Source organism: Tyto alba, unplaced genomic scaffold (genome assembly GCF_018691265.1).
Source record: "Tyto alba isolate M040663 unplaced genomic scaffold, T.alba_DEE_v4.0 Super-Scaffold_27, whole genome shotgun sequence".
NCBI classification, from domain to species: domain Eukaryota; kingdom Metazoa; phylum Chordata; class Aves; order Strigiformes; family Tytonidae; genus Tyto; species Tyto alba.
The window spans coordinates 11,190,496-11,207,728 of NW_024881301.1; positions in this window are offsets into that span (position 1 = coordinate 11,190,496).

Genomic DNA, 17,233 nt, shown 5'->3' on the forward strand with positions numbered 1-17,233 from the left:
AAGCAATCAACTGTTAAATCCTTTTCCTCCCTCTCAGTGTGTTCAGCGATGGATGATTAGTTCATATTAAATTTCTTTGAATCCAGAGCTGACAGCAGATGTTGTGCTTGGCCAGTGTGATTGCTGATATAAACGGATTTACTCTTATCTTCTCAAGCTGGCTAAGGTTCTGTCTTGAAATACCATTTCTGCGTTGAGAAAAGGCTGTCTTGAGGAAGGTGGTGTCTCCTCCCCCAAAAATGAATAGTAGCCCTCTCTTCCTCTTCTGGCTTTGCTGCCATGTGTTTGCATCTGAAACTATTCAGGTTGCTTAACCTGATGTGAGAGATTTCACTGGGGATTGCACTAGAAAACTTCACATGACCCCTAAGAGAATATTAAGTATTCTGATTTTTTACTCAATTCTTGCTGGTACACACTGCCTGGTCTCTTTTGCATCAATTTTTCCAATTTATTTAAGAATAGGAGATACTTCCTTTTCTCAAGCCTGGTTAGAATTTTACTCTGTGTCATAAATAGCGTTTCTGGGACACAAAAATTTTAATTTACTAAAAAAACCTTATTTTATTTTGTCTAGCAATGCTACTCCTGATAGCCTTTTTCAAGAAGCAGTCAGATTTTCCCTTGTTATTATCTCTCTGTGTGCCAGACAACACATTAGTAAAAAGCACCTTTGGGCCATGTTGTGCCATCAACCTTTTGAAGCGCTTTGACAGTGCATTGAAATCAACGGGGAGTCCTATTTAATAGGCAATTGTACTGCCTCAGGATATTTGCTAAGAGCCACACTATTTTCTTGGATGAGATAAGTGAGAGAAAAGAAATCGACGCATAATTAGAAAATACAGTTCTTTCGATACAGTTTGTTCAAACTAAAGCAGTTTTGTCTCTCTAGATGGAGATTTGTTGGGTAGGAACAGAGGAATAATCAGGAAAAGAGGGGGACTTGGGTGGCACTGCTCATAGCATGTGAATGGCTTCCAGAAATTTTTTTTTTGTTGTTTTTCATCGGGAAGTGAAGGGCTGGCAGCTGGTTGTTGTGGGCTATAATTCAGCAGGGCACTTTAGCATATAAACAAATGAGACTTAAGGAGGTCCTCAAGGGGCTGATTCAGCAAAACCTGCCCCTTCCCCTCAGCAAATCTCTGTCTCAGCTGCAGATAGATGGTCTCCGTTACTGCAGTGCCTGCATGCCTTGTGCTCCCCAGTCTACTGTCCCTCAGGAAACGACTGAAAGATCAGCTCTCCTTTTACAGCCTGGTAATGTAAGTGGACAGAAAGGCAGGGCAGAGAGAGATTTAAGCCTCTTGCCAAGTTCTCACAAAGCCACATTGAACAGCAAGCTCCTTGAGATGCCAAGAGCAGCACAAACACTACACCACTTTCTCCCTCTCACTTTGTTTGACCTGAACAGGGACTTGGTTATTCATGTCATTAAGTCTCCAGCCAAGCAGTGTGGGCAGAATAATTTGCTAAAGAGCTTTGTGTTGACCAGAATATTCTCTGTGTTACTGAGGAGTGAAGCACGGTGAGATTATATTTCCTTATGTGCCACTGAAGTTAAGAGAAAGTTTCTCAGAGCTTTCCGCAATGTGGGCAGAGATTTGCATTTTGTACACAGAGGAAGATGTTTGTAGGACTTTCCTGTGCTGGAATACAGTCACAAAGAGAAAAATCTTTATTAAGAGCTCTGAAAGGATCAAAGTATTCTTTAATAATAAATATGCAATTTGAACATCTGACTAGGGAACCTTGTGTGGTGTGAAACAGCACAAAATAAAAGTTTATATAAAACACTATATAAGGTTTATAAAACATACGGAAAGTAAATGTTTCTAACATGGCTAGGAACATTGTGTGTCAGTTCAAAAGTGTTTTGGAGCCTAGGATTAGTATTTCAGAAGCTGAAAACAGTGAGCTAAGGGACTTTATTCCAGAAGAGACTTGCACCTAGTATTGCACATCTAGGTGCCAGATGTCAGTAGAGCTCATAGTGCTGACTTTTAGGTACTTTTTACCCTACACACTAAATGAGAACGGCACATGCGATTGGGCTGCAGAGCACCCCTCTGGAGCCAGCTAAGGTGGACAAAGGGACAAACAGACAGTGTTAGGCCTGAAACTGCATATGGGTGAAGAGAAGCTTTGGAGTTCAATGCAAACTTGTAACAGTTTAGTAGGGAAACCTCATCAGCCTTGGAGAACAAAACCTGCCCTTCACTCTGCAGCCTTTCAGTTGGACAGCCCTGCAGAGCCAAGGGCCAGGAGAACAAGCAAGGTGACTTCTTTCCCCTTTTCTTCATAGCTGCAGGATGGATGCAATCCAGCTAATCAGTTCTCTATGGACTGAAACAGCCATTCTATTTAGTATCTACCTACAGTGTAGTAGTTCTGTCCAGCTCTGACCATGAATCAGGACCATTATCCAGCAGCGCAATGAGCCTTATGGTTACTGATATTTGAAAGGTTTTAGAAAGACTAAAGAATTACTTTGAAAACAGTGTATTAAGTCTTCAGGCTGTTCACACTGTACAAATTCAATTCTGAGGAATTTGCTTGCCAGAGCTAGAATACAACAGGACATGATGCTCTATGAATGCATTTTAGCATATCAATATTATTTACAGACCAGGTTAACAAGTCCCTTTTACAAGACTGTTGCTTTTATTATCTAAAATATCTTCTAGACTTTGCATATTCAAGATTTCTGAAAATTCATTTTATCTTTCACTCTGATTGTTCACATTACTATGTCAACAGATTATTAGAATGCCAAATGGAAATTAAATATGAGCCTTTATAGATGTGTTTGTAATATAACCAGTAATGTACATGACTATCTTGGGGAATGAATGAGCACAGAGACTGTGAGGCATATTTTGTACCAGTTTCCACATAGTATGTCTTCTTTTTAATTCTGATGTGTTCTTTGGTGATATTGTAATGGATAGCAAACCAAGATTTGTCATAACGTTCAGATTAAAACTAAGACTCAATTATTTACTCACTGGAAATAAGATGAACACAGTAAAATACAAGATGGAATACTACTTCTCAGAAGTCTTGGCTGTCAAAAGTAATTTTTTTATATATAATATTCAAAAAATAAAAATTATCAATCAATAGCAGATTTTGAGTTTTTAAAGTAATAATGATCTCTTGCATGATAATTTGCTTGTAAGAAATGAAAGTTCATTTGTCCTTATGAAAATAATTGTGAACAATATATCTTGGAATAAGGACCAAAATTTTAATCTCAATCCTATAGTTAATCTTATTTATATGATTAAATAATGTCAGATCTAACAGATATTTACCTAAATGTCATTCTCTCTCTGTGACTTTCATTACAAAATGAAGGTCTCTTTGTACCTACTGTACGGTATCTATGTATAATGTTTCAAAGCCCTAAAATGTTGTTAGTATTGATACATTGTATATTAGTCCTAATCTTAAGAAAACTAGCAGTGAAAAATAATTGCAAAAAAACCCTTTAACTAGACTCTGAAGGTAATTTTCTTTCTGCTGTGAACTTAACAAATCATCATCTATAAAACCACATTTCTGTCCTGCCAACAGAAGGAATATGACCAAAGAAAAGCCTTGGTCAACACTGTCCCCTCTGAGTCTTAGTTGTCGATAACTACAACAGGCATTTAGTTTAAGACAGTAATTGAAGAGTTTCTGATCCAGAATCTGGACCAGAAGTTCACTGAGTGCAAGCATCTGGATGCCACCTCCACCTGCCTTCAGTCTTACATTTTACCTAAACAAAAGAACTTATAAATGAAGACAGTGTCTCCTAGCAAGCTAGACGTGATCGAGAGAAGAACCAAGCATTCATCAAAAAAAGTCAAGGGGATTTAGAGACAAAAATTAAAGAATGAGCCATATCTTAAGTTGTTGGGTTCTTAATTTTCACTTGTGGGAGAATTTTTGTTTCTGGAAACTCTTCCTTATAAAAATATTTCATCATCATTCATGGTTATTATTGTACACAAACATATAGAAATATAATCACCCTTTTAAGTTCTTGTACTTTACTAATTCTTCAGTTCTGCCCTGACAAAAAGCTATGCTATTCAGGAACCTTATCATTAGATAGCAAGCTTGTTGGAAATTTAATTGGAGAACTCTAATTCTTAGGCAGTACAGAATGATTGTTTCTGATCAGTTTTATCATGTTCCTCTCCACTGAAGTGTTTCACAGTCATTAACTGTTAGCATATAAAACTCTTTTCTGGGCACTTGATTACTTCTGTTTTGTGGGTGGGAGAACAAAGCAGAAAAAGGCACTAGGAATTGGAGTAATTTTGCCTTGTTTTGATGCCTAAACAGATCAGCTGTATAGTTTAATCTGGTCATCTAAAGTCCCTCTCATGAGTGGTTATTGTAGACACTTAGAGAGTGGGGTAAATTGTCCTCTGAGGAGGCCTGATTCTCTCCATTGACTCTGAGCAGAGTTTATAAGAGGGCATCCCGTGCTAAGCAGATGGTCTAAAATACAGTCTAGGGGATGAACTCAGGTTGTAATGAGTACAAAATGAGCGTGTGGCGCAGGAAACCATCTATCAGGCACTTGTTCTGTTGTCAGTGTTTTTGTGAGTGTTACCATACAGGCTACATTTTAGATGGTGTTAGTTAGGAGGGTTGTTTTGTAGTTTCAGACTAGGATAGATTTTAGGTGCACTAAAATAGTTCCCAATTCCTTCTGGAATTAAACCACAAGGATTGAGGAGATCCAAATGGTGAAATGCAGGAGTGTGGGATGGCAGAAAGATGGAAATACTTTCCTCCAGCATAACAAACTCATAACCAGGGTCTGCCTTAGTGACAGATAAGGTAGAAAGTTGCCCAAAGCAATAGGTAGCTGGGAGGAAGCAGTGAAATGACCACAACTCTTTTGTCAAATGAGAGCCCTGGAAGTGGACTGCCCACTGCTCTTGGTGCATGAGAAGGAGCTGTTGTGTTTGGTGTAATTACAACTCCTGAGGCAGATGGCCCTCTCCAAGGCAGGAGGATCCTCTCCAGCTCTCCTGTCCTCTCAAAGAGTCAGGAGGAGAAGAAAAAGTTAACTGAACTTTCCACCACTCTCTTCCCCTCTGGATTTTCCCCCATTCTCTATCTTCGGTCAGCCAGAGCTCTTGTTTTCCCATTTCCAATCGGTTCTGCCCACCCTTTTCAGAAACCCTGGGGAAGCTCTGTAATCAGTGAAAAATACATGTCTGTGCAAGTAGTCAGTAAGAAAAGGAGAGCCTTTTATTAACTACACGAACACAGAAAAATCTCCTCTGAGAAGCAGAGAAAATTCCAGTTCAGAGACAGTTTTGCTATCTTCCCAGGAAAAATCAAAACAAAACAAAATAAAACAAAACAACCAAAAACTAAGGTCAACTTATTAATTGCTTATTCAGTATAATTTGGCAGCTCTTTTGGATGGTCATTTTTCAGTCCATAACTTGTCAAGTACATTAGCTATTAGGACTGGTAGTTGGTTATGCTGTAGCCTTACAACTTCATGAACAGGCACTTAAATGACAGGGGTTTGTTTTGTTCATTGACTGGTTGAAGGAAGTTTTATGATCAGGAAGAGAACTCCATGAAATTGACAGAGAATTTGACTCTTTCACAGAGAGGTTGAATGTAGCTTGCAAAGAAGAAAAAAGACAAAGGCAGGCAACAGGCTGACAAACTTCTAAAGTACTTCCAGCTTCCTCATTTCTGTTTCATACATGCTACAATTACTAGAAAAACTGTATTATTTTAATATTTCTGGGTAAGATCAGATTCAAAGTCTCTCTGTAGTCTGTGACTATCAATAAAGGATTGCTGTTGACAGGCAACATTCATGTTGCCTTTAAAGCTCAGGACTAAATGTTTCTGTGGGAGCTGTTTTAGAATTACACCCATATTATATTACAGTGGGTAAAATATACTAGTTCTACTAAAGAAGGCAGTTGCTTTTCTTCAATGAACTGCATTAATGTGGTTAATAATTTCTTGGATCTAGAACACTTTTCTGCTGACATGTCCCCCATTCAACACATTTCCTTAAAATGTCTCAAAGACATTTTCTGGTTTTCCACATGCTAAGGGTGCACACCATCCCCTCCACTAATGATCACACATGCACAACTTGTTACAGTGCAAAGTGCAAAGCTCAATCCCAGCTATGAAGAGCGCAGCCAAGTAGCTTCTTTCTCATTCAGTCAATTGTCTGCATACCAGTCCTCCACTGGGGAGCTGCAGCAAGACTTCTCACTGATGGATTAAATTACCTGTTTGATACAGAATAATATTGTTCTCTCTTAATGCCTTTCAGCACAGTCAGAAGCATGTATGTGTACATTTTGCTTCCATTGAACTGTAAAGGACATTTGGAATGCTAGTGTAAGTTCTTAAATGTGAATATACTGTAACAAATCTTTGGGGACCTTTGGCACTCAGGTGTGCTCTGTAGTTTTGTCCTACATGTCAGAGTCTTGCTGGTTATCTCTGGTTATTAAAAGATGGTTTATTTCTCTTTTGGACTCTGTGCCAAGATCTCTTAACCTAACATGAGTGTCTTCTGTGGGGACATGTTTGGAAGAAATAATGATTGGTTTTGAAGAAATACAAATTTCCATTAAAAAGTATTATTCAGGAGTCAAATTGTTCATGACCCAAATGACCACAGTTATAAGAGTGCAGACATGGTTAAACCAAGTTCAGTCTGTAGTTTTGATAATATAGATTTTTTCTTATGCTTCTTTCAATACCGATCAAATGCCAAAATAATGAAAGTGCAAGTGTGTTTAACCACTTGTAGTCTTTAAAAAATTAGAAATACCATTTCTATTCCACGGTCCTTTGAGTGACTCTCTTGAGATGTTATCCCTGAATAAATATTCCAGGCAGTCTAAAGCACCCCTTGCTAATAATTATTTTATTCCTATTTTTAAACTGACATGAGAGGAAAAAAGCAAAACAACAAAGTCTGAAGTCATTCAGATCTGTAACACTTATAACACTGTCAATTACTTTATTAGAACAACTGAGCAGAAGATTGGTGGTGAGTGGAATTCTGTGACAATATATTTACTTCTTTGACAGTTATTGATTACCTCAGAAAGTCAGATTCGTAAATGTATTTGAATTCAGGTATTAGCTAACTAATCCCAGTTCAATTTTCTCTTTACTGAGAAGTCTTGTAAGCAAAATTATAAAGGAACATTTTAAACAGGAACAAATTATGGAAGGGGAAAAGTAGACGGAAAGGTTTTGGTAGAAGGGCAGGAAGCTATCATTTCCCAAGGAATAAGAGAAGTTTAGGGTCAATACAATGATAACAATTACAAATTATAACATTATAAATAATAAAATGTTTATTAAAAACTCAGAAGTGGAAACAGAGGGGATCTGATATTATTTAGAATTTATTAAATGCAATAGAGAAAGAAGTGTAGCTAAATACAGACAAAATTTCAGGACAAGTAAGGATAATAGTTTTTGAAGATATATTAGGAATGAAGAATGGTAAAATTATTCATAAATTATGAAAAAAACATACATGTTCAATAAATGTTTCTGTTCTTTATTTGCAAAATAACAGAGCTGTGTGATTTGTTTTCAGAAGAAGATTATACGCTTTCCAATTTTGAGGTACCCAGGAGAGGTATGAGTCACATTTAGCCAGAGATAGATATCTTAAATATCAGCCATTTATGATAAATTGAATCTAATCTGTCTGAGAGAATCTTCAGTCTTTTAATATATCACAGAAACTCAAACAGAAGCAGAATAATTTACTTAAATTTGAAAAGAGCAAGGACCTGAAGAACTGTTGGCAGACCTGAGTGAAATTAAAGGGAGAAGGTTGAAGGTTGATAGAAGAATTGGCTGACAATAAAATCAAAACATAAGGGTACAGTAGATGTAAGTCCTTAAACAAAATTTTGTAAAGAGTAAGTCCTATTTCCACTCTTTAAGGTTAGAAAATTGGTTAATAGCAGCAACATAATAAAATTTTGTAAGTTTGATATTATAATCAAAACTTTAGTGCTCTAGAGGACTAGTAAAACTCATGTTTAATAGATAATAAAGGTGTCAGTTGAAAGCTATTGCCAATGGATAGTTGTCTTGAAATAGAGGTCCTGTGAGGATTAGGACCAGCCTGACACTGAGCATTTTCATTAGTGAAGGTGTTAGTGATAAACACTGCCAAAATGTGACTGTAAATGGTACAATGATACTTGTGTAAGAACAGTGTGAGATCTATCACATAGAAGGATCTGTATTACATGGTAAGCCAGACTCTATTAAAACAGAAATGGAGGTTTTAAACGCAGAGAAATGTGAAAATCTCCATCTAAGAGTTGCAGGTACCTGTAGAAGTGGGGATGATATACTTGTAAAGAATGACTTCAAAATTTTCTAAGAGTCCAAGGGGTAAACCGGCTCAGTTCCTGATATAGAGTATGCCAGAAGTGTTGAATGCAGCTCTCCTGGATGAATACTCAAGGGAATAATGAATAGGAGGAGGGAGATAATGCTTTTTTTTGGAGACGGCCAGTCAGAGCATTAGTAGGATTTCCTCATACAATTCTGATGTGCACATTTAACAAATGCTCAGGGGGAAAAATATTGGGCAGAAATTTTGTGATTTGAATAAGGTAAAGTAAAAAGCTGGCCTGAAAATTCACCATGACAAACATAAGCTAAGAGATAACATAAACAATTGCTGAAAGCAGAGCACCAAATCGTTGCTTGTATTGTTTGATTTACAGAACTTGACAAAAATTCCCTGTGAAATGCAGCGAGGTAGTTCTTAGCTTTGCAAACACATTTTCTACAACATAAAACAGCCAGTGTATATTCCCCAGACTAAGAATGGAGAAAGGCTAACATTTTATGTTATTTATTTTTAACTGCAGCATTACTAAACAGAACTGAAACAGCTTCAGTAGTGATGTTAGGAATGCAGAATTCAGCACTTGTTGAAATCAATACAAATATTCCTACTTCTCACCTGTCTCTAATCATTAGTATGGTGCAGAATTAACATATATAGCAATGGGTAAGGTCCAGGTCCATAAATAAAGATTCTAGAAGCTATTATAATGCACATAACAGCTAGCAATAATAATGAAGTATGATCTCTGGAGAATTTATTTGGAAAATTAACTGCAATTTTCTTGCCTCCAATAAATTCCTATTTAAATTTATCTAGGGGGAATGTGATAGATATGAAACCAAGTTTGCTCTTATTCTCATACCTAGTGAACAGTTTCCACAGTAAATAAGCCCACAGTATCACATAATTCAGTGTAATTAGGCAATTTTTGTTTTAATAGGTTTTGTAGGACAAAAAAAAAGATCCACAGAGAACTATTTTCCCAATTTATTTTTTTTTAATTTATTTTATTTTTTTATTACCTAACACATATAGAATCTCTCCTCAGGATTTTCCCTTCAACACAGTGATCTAATCCTTGTATTCCAGAAGCTCAGTTCTAAAAATCATTCACTATGGAAGCTGCTCTCTGTAGTGCCTTTTTTTATAGCCTTTCTTCAAGAAAATACATGATTTTATTAAAGAAAGATTTTTTTCTCAAAATACTTGACAATTTCTGAGTGAAGTAAAAAAAAAAAAAAGGTATAAATAAATAAGAATTTTATATTTAATTACTGAAAGGACTATTTTCTGAATTTACCCTTTCTTAAATTCTAAAGCACATCCCTAATTTAGACGTACTCCTTTTTATCTGTGTGTTTACCTAAATGCATTTAACTAGATGGACCTAACAGTGATTGTGTAATGAGCTATATAATTGATTTAGGATATGGACTTAATAACAGGCAGGTGGTTGAGGAAACCTATTATTACTGGAAAATTAGATTTCAGTAAGGCATTCTCTGTCTTGTTTTTTCCAAGAGAACAATGGCTTGAGTAGCTGGTTGAGTAACTGTTATCACAGATGTTTTACATGTATCTACTGGAACTGGACCCAGATAATACTTAGGGTATAGTCCAATGACAAATCTGGTGTAAATAATGAACTGAAGCATTATGCCTTAGCATTTTTCAAAGTAATTACCCAAACTGAATAATTCAGAATAAGCCATTGCTAGATTTAAAATGTGGATGATAAGCAGCCTATGTAAAATTGCTTGGAATCACTATTGAATTACCAGATTGTGGTTAGTGCTTTCTTTCAGAAACATGGCTGCAATTACCAAAGCATTCCTTAGTCTATAGTGAGCCTGATTCTAGAATTATGTGCATAAGGTTACTTGCAACAGAGAGAGTTCTCAAAATGAAGTCCTTAAGTGCCAATCATCTGCAACATTAGAATTTATGGTGATTTTTTTCCTGTTTTCATTCTTCTCTCTGCTTCATCTCTGTCTATTGCTTTCAAAGCCTCTGCCCTCCATGTTGCCTGACACCCGAGCTTCATACCTCTGTGTCCACCCACATAGGATTTTGTGTTCAGAAGGCTGCTCATATCAGCCTTTTTTATAGATATCAGATTATCTACAAAATTCAAAGTAGGATATTTATTCCATGCTCTTCCACTTTAAAAGAGAAAAATAAATAAATTTGGACCTTTAGCAAAAAAAGAAGATGAAAAATATTTTCATATGGATTATGTGACTTATTTTCCAATAGCATATACTAATGAAATAAGCACATAAGTATTTATCTCTGTTTATTCTATTACAAATCAGCTGAACTGATTATGCAGACCCATGTGTTTATCTCCTCTGATTTTCCCAGAAATCATATTAAAAGTGCTGGAAGATAAAAGTGCTCCAGATAGAAGGTAAAGAATCGAAATTGTATGATCTGTAAAAGAACTTACACCTTAAGAAAGATTTAATGTTTTCTTTTCAGACCTAAGTTCAGCATGTTCCTATCATAGTGATTTGTACTAGAAGTTAATAATTAATGGAGTAGTATAAAATTTGAAGTAGTAGATAGGAGGCTATAATAATATTACAGATGACATTAGAGGCCAACATCACCTCACAAAGGGTGAGAAATATCCAAATTTGAATGCAGATAGTTCTCCAAGTAAAAGACCACAGTTTAGAGGATCCTTTTGCTGCCTCTTTGAGAAGTCAGCTAGAAAGAGCTCTGGTAAGTAAATACTTGATATACAGCATTATTGTCCCACATCCAGCCTGCCACATATGGTATTATATTGCCTGCCCCTTCAGATGTCTCATTAGTGGTCTGGTCTGACTATTGCCATGGTAACAGGGAAAAAAAACATTTCTGTCAGTGCTGCCCAGCAGTGTTCAGTAACACACATCTCGTCTGGTTCAGTGGGAACGTGGTGGCAGTCAGCCCAAAACCCTCGTCACCTCGCATGGATCCTGCTTCTGCCTCTGCAGCTGCAGGAGCAGTGGCAGGTATTCCCTGTGACCGAACGAAAAGCTTCCAATGACAACCCCTTTAAGGAGCACAGGTGTTGTCACTCAAATTTTTGTGGGCATGTCAATACGAGAACCACAACTTTAATCTTTCTTCGTGCTGTTGCTCTGCACACCCGTGACAGAGTTTACACCTCTCCAGCTCCAGCCCTCTGAGGCACACTTGCCTGCTGTGAGTATCAGGATGAGGCCCCTCTCCGGCACGCCGTCTCTTGGCAGGGCTGTGCCGGACCACAGACCATCCTCTTGAGCTAAGCTGTCTTCAGTCCCTGGGCAACGTTTCCTCTTCACCTCTTATTAATGGTGACCAAGAACTGTGGCCAAAATCTATTCTTTTCACTGAGAAGGTTTTAACCTCCTCCACATCTTTGCAGATCAGGTACAAGTATTTCCCTCTTCTACATCCAATTATCTATGTTGCTTTGCAGAAAATTTACCCTCATATTTTTCACCTACTAGCCTTCTGTTTCCAAACTGTACAACAATTCACTTCAGTGACCTCACTGTGTAAGACTGGTGCTGGAATACTGTTTATGTTTATTGTAACTTGCCAAAAACATAAGTAGTTTTTAAAATTACAATTTTTAAACTTTATACATTCAATACTCATTGCAAACAATTGAGAAGTTTTACTGTAAATAACCCTTCCCTTGTTTACAACTGAAATCAAGCCATTGTCTACCAATACTCTACTGTCTTAATTATGTGCTGCCTCTAATAGGCTAACTGCATGTCTGCAGTGAAATACTTAGATCTGAAAATCTTCACACCCCTCCTCCAAAAAAAAAGTATGGAATTCCAACTTCTAAAGAGATTTCTACAGGAAAAAAATCTGTTTATATGAATGTACCTTGTATTGGGACTTTAAATGAAATTCAGCAACATTGAGAAGTTATTTTCGTATTAAAACCAGACACAGATAGTGCAATTTTGCCTTTAAATATCTGCTGTTTATTTCCACCCTCCCCTCTGCAGAGATGCACAAAAACATGCATATATATATAAATTAGTAATGGCCATAAATGCACAACATTATTACCCTACACATCTAGCTATAATATCTGGGTATGGTACTTTGTTTCTATACAGACACACATCTAGTTCAGACACAAAAGAGTTTGGGCATGTGTCTGTTGGTTTACCTGTTTTTCATGACCCACCAGGGGACAGTAGTTGCTCCTCTGTTACCCTCATTATGGTAACTGCAGCTCCTATAGATGTGACATGTCTTGGTATTCTTCAGATCTTAGGAGCTATAAGCCCAAATGACTTTTTGAAACTCAGAAATTGGTTGTAAATCTAAAAGCCAGAATAGAAAATCCTTAAATCTCTATTATCCTAGAAACAGAGATGCAAAATAACTTATTTTTTTCCTGTTATCTAAACTGAATCTTCCTTTCTGCAGTTTATCCCTGTTACTACTTCTCCTGTACTGTAAGGTTATCTCTTCACAGAAGACTTGTATGTCTATGAATATTATCACTGGTTTTTGTTGTTTGAGTTTTTGGTTGTTTTGTGTTTTTTTGTTTGTTTGTTTTCGTTTGTTTGTTTTTTTTCACAAGTATAAACAACTGCAGATTATTCAGATTTTCCTCGTAAATCAGCCTTTCTTACTTCTGAAGCATTCTCACTCCCTTCTACTGGGTACTGTCTCATAGCTCTGAGGTGTTTCTAAGCAGAGGTACCTGTAGCTGTGCTAGCTAAAATGGTGCTTGAATAAGGTTCCTCTCTTGTGAGATTTTTCTTTTAATTCCTTACAGTTTTTCCTCTCTTTATGACATTTTCAGATTAATTATTATATTTTTTTTTCCATTTCACATGATTAATAATATGTAGTACTAAACCTAGTATGGATAGTATCTTTACTTTGTATATAGTCCACCATCTGTGATAGTGATCATCACTATGCTAAATCAACTTCCACCCCAGTTTGTCTTCCGTAAAACAACTGGAATGCTTCCCTTGCTGACATAAGAGAATACCATGAACCAATGTCAGAAACTTATGATTTTTTCATTATAATGAGAGGTCATTAGCTACAAGAAAATAAGATACAATTCACTGTTTTTAATACTTTTACCAGGATTAGTATTTGTGCCACCTGTGATGTCAATTTTCTGACATTGGTGGGTCATTAAATGATTATATATGCATATAATCATTATACTTCAATGTGTTCCCAGAAAGCCTATATATTTTGGAAGTCTATAACAAAACGGCTACAATCAAAGCTTACATCTTGTAAAAAGCTGAATTGCAAGTGTCATTACAGTACACACTGAAAAAAGTCACCGGATTCATTTGTGCCTCCAGTTGTGTCAACATTACTCTGTCCTCTGCTTTCCTTCAGATAAGGGATCTAAAATAAAGCTGTAAAAGGTGAGCGGAAAATATATTTATTTTAGTCCAAAATTCTGGTAAGTATAAATCAGATGTTCCAGTCATCCAGACTTAAAAGGATTTTAAACTCATTTGCTTAAGCCTTCTTCTTGTCCACCTTACAATGATACTTTTGCCCCGCATCTCTCCAACCCTACCCTGAGCTGCCAAATGCTTGCCTGCAATGCTCTTACAAGCCATCCAAACTCTTTAAAAATCGATGAGACTCAGCTGACTGGAAATTCTATCACACCCTACGCCAAAGAACAGATTTCTGGTGATGCCCACGGGGTGGCAGAACATGCTGAAGAGTTGACAGGCTATTGATGGCTTCCTGATCTGAAGCTCCCACTGTGCTGGCTCCCATGCTCTCTTTGCGACTAGTCATCTCTACCAGGAAAACCCCCAAAACATGCTCCAGACCTCTGGGTGCGGAGGGAGGGGTGTTGAGAGACAAGGTTTCAGTTTGTGCCAGGGTCAGAAATTTCGTGTGTAATTAGTGTCGTCAGATGGGAGCAGGGAGAAAGGATGGTTAGGATCACCATGCCTATTTCATACACTTTCAGTTGAGACTCTGTTGAAATCTTAATTATAGGGAACCCTAGAGCATTTTTAGGGGGTTAATAGTGCAAGTTTTAGCTAAATTAGGTTTAATTTTTCTTAGATTTTTGTAAGCTGGGGAAATCTATGAAAACACACCACAGTATTTTATATTGACTGATTTGGACCATTTGTCCATTAATTTAAAAGCATGTCTCAGAACTAATTAATTGCAAGGTTCTGGCCCTACTGAATGGAATAGCAAACCTCCCATTATCCCAGGCAGAGTTTTACCCTCAAATGAAGAGAACTCAGTACTTCTCAGGTTTTGGTGCAAATACAAGATCTTATTTTACTCAGTCTTCAGTTAATATTTGTCATGTCAAGGAGCCTGAATGCAACTGTGCTTTGAAGCTTATATATATTTTAAAATGTTATCAGTGTTGGAAAATCCAGAAACAATTATTGCTTAACATGAAGTATCCTGACATTTGTTGTACAATAGGAAGTAGTAAAACAGAAGGGACTACAGATTTCTATGATGTGGGTTATTAGCATAATAGCCCTATAATATACAACAAGCCAGAGTTATAACAGTGTTGTTATAAACTGTACTAGTGAACAACATATCCTGGAGTTATGCATAGTGAAATGATACACCATTTTAGTTATATATCATCATTTTAAGACAGGCTTTTTTTTTTCTTGCATTTACAGAGTATAATGATCACAGGGTAGTTGACATTGAAAGGCATCTCTGGTGGTCATCTAGTACAAATGCCCTCCTCAGAGGATGGTCAGCTAGAACAGGTGGCTCAGGACCATATCCAACTGGGTTTTGAATATCTCCAGGAATGGAGACTCCACAGCCTTTCTGGACAATCCTCACAATAAAAAGAAAAAACAAACAAGCAAACTAATTTCTTATGTTTAAATGAAATTTCATGTGTTTCAGTGTGCCCATAGTCTCTTGTCCTGACACTGAACACCACTGAAAAAAGCCTGCCTCCATCTTCTTTTCTACCCTCATCAGGTATTGAAACACATGGATAAGATCCCCTTGAGCCTTCTCCTGAACCTCCAGGTTGAACAGTCCCAGTTCCTTCAGCCTCTTTGCATATGAGGAATGCTTCTGTCCTTTAAACACCTTTCTGGCCCTTTGCCTGACTCTTTCCAATAGCTTCATGTCTGACTTATACTGGGGAGCCTGGAGCTGGACACAGAACTCCAAAAGGCGTACTAAAGTGAGATTAGCATATTGTGCCTAGTAGACATCTACTTAACTTTCAGATGTAACAACACGTATACTGTAGTGCTGGTGGTCTTAACACACATGATCCAACCAAGGGAGGTTTACCAACAAACTGCAAACAGCCAAAATACAGCTTATTGTAATTTAAAAAAATCCTAGATGACAGCTAAAATAGATGCTGTTTATATGAATCAAATAGGGTTGTCTTTGTGGTAGGAAATAATCTGATTGTAGTCTATGAGACAAAATGCGACTTGCACTCTAGGAAAACAAAATGAGAGAAGGTATGGGAGTGACACTGTAGATGAGTTGACAGGGACTTGTCATTTCTATCCCTTTGTATCTGCCTGGATTGATTTAGTTATTCTTACACATCTCACATAGATTAATGTCTCCCAGGATGGCAATTCAACAATTTGCCTTGCCAGATTTCTCTAGTTCCTTTTTGTTTGTTTGTTTCAGTATAAATTTCTTACTGATTGTTTTTTTTTAAATTATTCCTTTTCATCTTCTCTGCATAATTTTTTGAACTTTATTAGTATACAATAGCAAATGCCATCTTCATTTTTAAGTTAGTATCCTTCTTCCCCTCTTTCAAGCTCTTAGATGGCAGCATTATTTTCCTGTTATTTATTTATTTTTTTTCCCAATCTCTGCCTTCATTATTTACATCTTTAATCAAATTCCCCAAAGGCCTATAGATTCATGCTGGAGACTTTCTCTACTGGGCTGATGGATTTGCATCTCTCATCTAGAGCACTGTGTAATATTGTTACTTGATGGCAACACAAGGAAAAAAAGCTCTTTTATTAACAATTTGCTGCCAGGCTCTGCTACACCAAATGGAAAAAATCCACCATCAGTCTGGTTAAGCGGGATGTGGAGCTTAAAATGCCAGCCCTCATCTAAACACAGTTTCCACTATTAACCCTGGGTTAACCTGAATAGTCACTCACACCTGGGGTGATGGTGACTTGGAAAATATGTTGGAAGTACATTTCCTTTTCCTCTCCACTCTCTGATGGACAAGAGGTGGCATGTGGGAAAATTTTTTTTGCTTGGAAATTATTACTGCCATTGGAGGAGTATCAAAACAGAATATTTGTTTTGTACAATCCCATGCTTCCTTAGGCTGCCAGAAGCTTGGGTTTCAACCAAGTTGTCAGATTGCACCTGAGGTACAGATAGTTTTCCCCTCCTAGAAAACTGCAATTTCCCTCTTTCCCAAGGAACTGCATTCCCTGGCATAGGGCCAGTCAGATTGCGCCTGCGGTTAGGAGCTGTAACATCTTAATCCAGCATGGCTAAATCCTTGATTTTTCATTTCTCGTAGCCCTGAGGAAAATCAAGTAGAAAAGTTTTAGCACAAGATAGTTTCCTTCATATGAGAATATGACTATGAAGATGGTATTGACTTCTCACTTCCTGTGTAATAAGCTTTGCAGCACTTTACTAATGTTATCTCCAAATGTTAGACTATATTCATCCTAGAGCCCGAGGGAGAACACAGGGATTTTGAAATTAGCCCTTGTTCACAAATAATTGTGTTTAAATCTATATGATGCTCCTTAGAGAACAGCATGACTCTTGCCTCTGCAGTCTCCAACAGCTGAAATAAAAAAAAAGAATAGCTGCATTTTCTGTCAG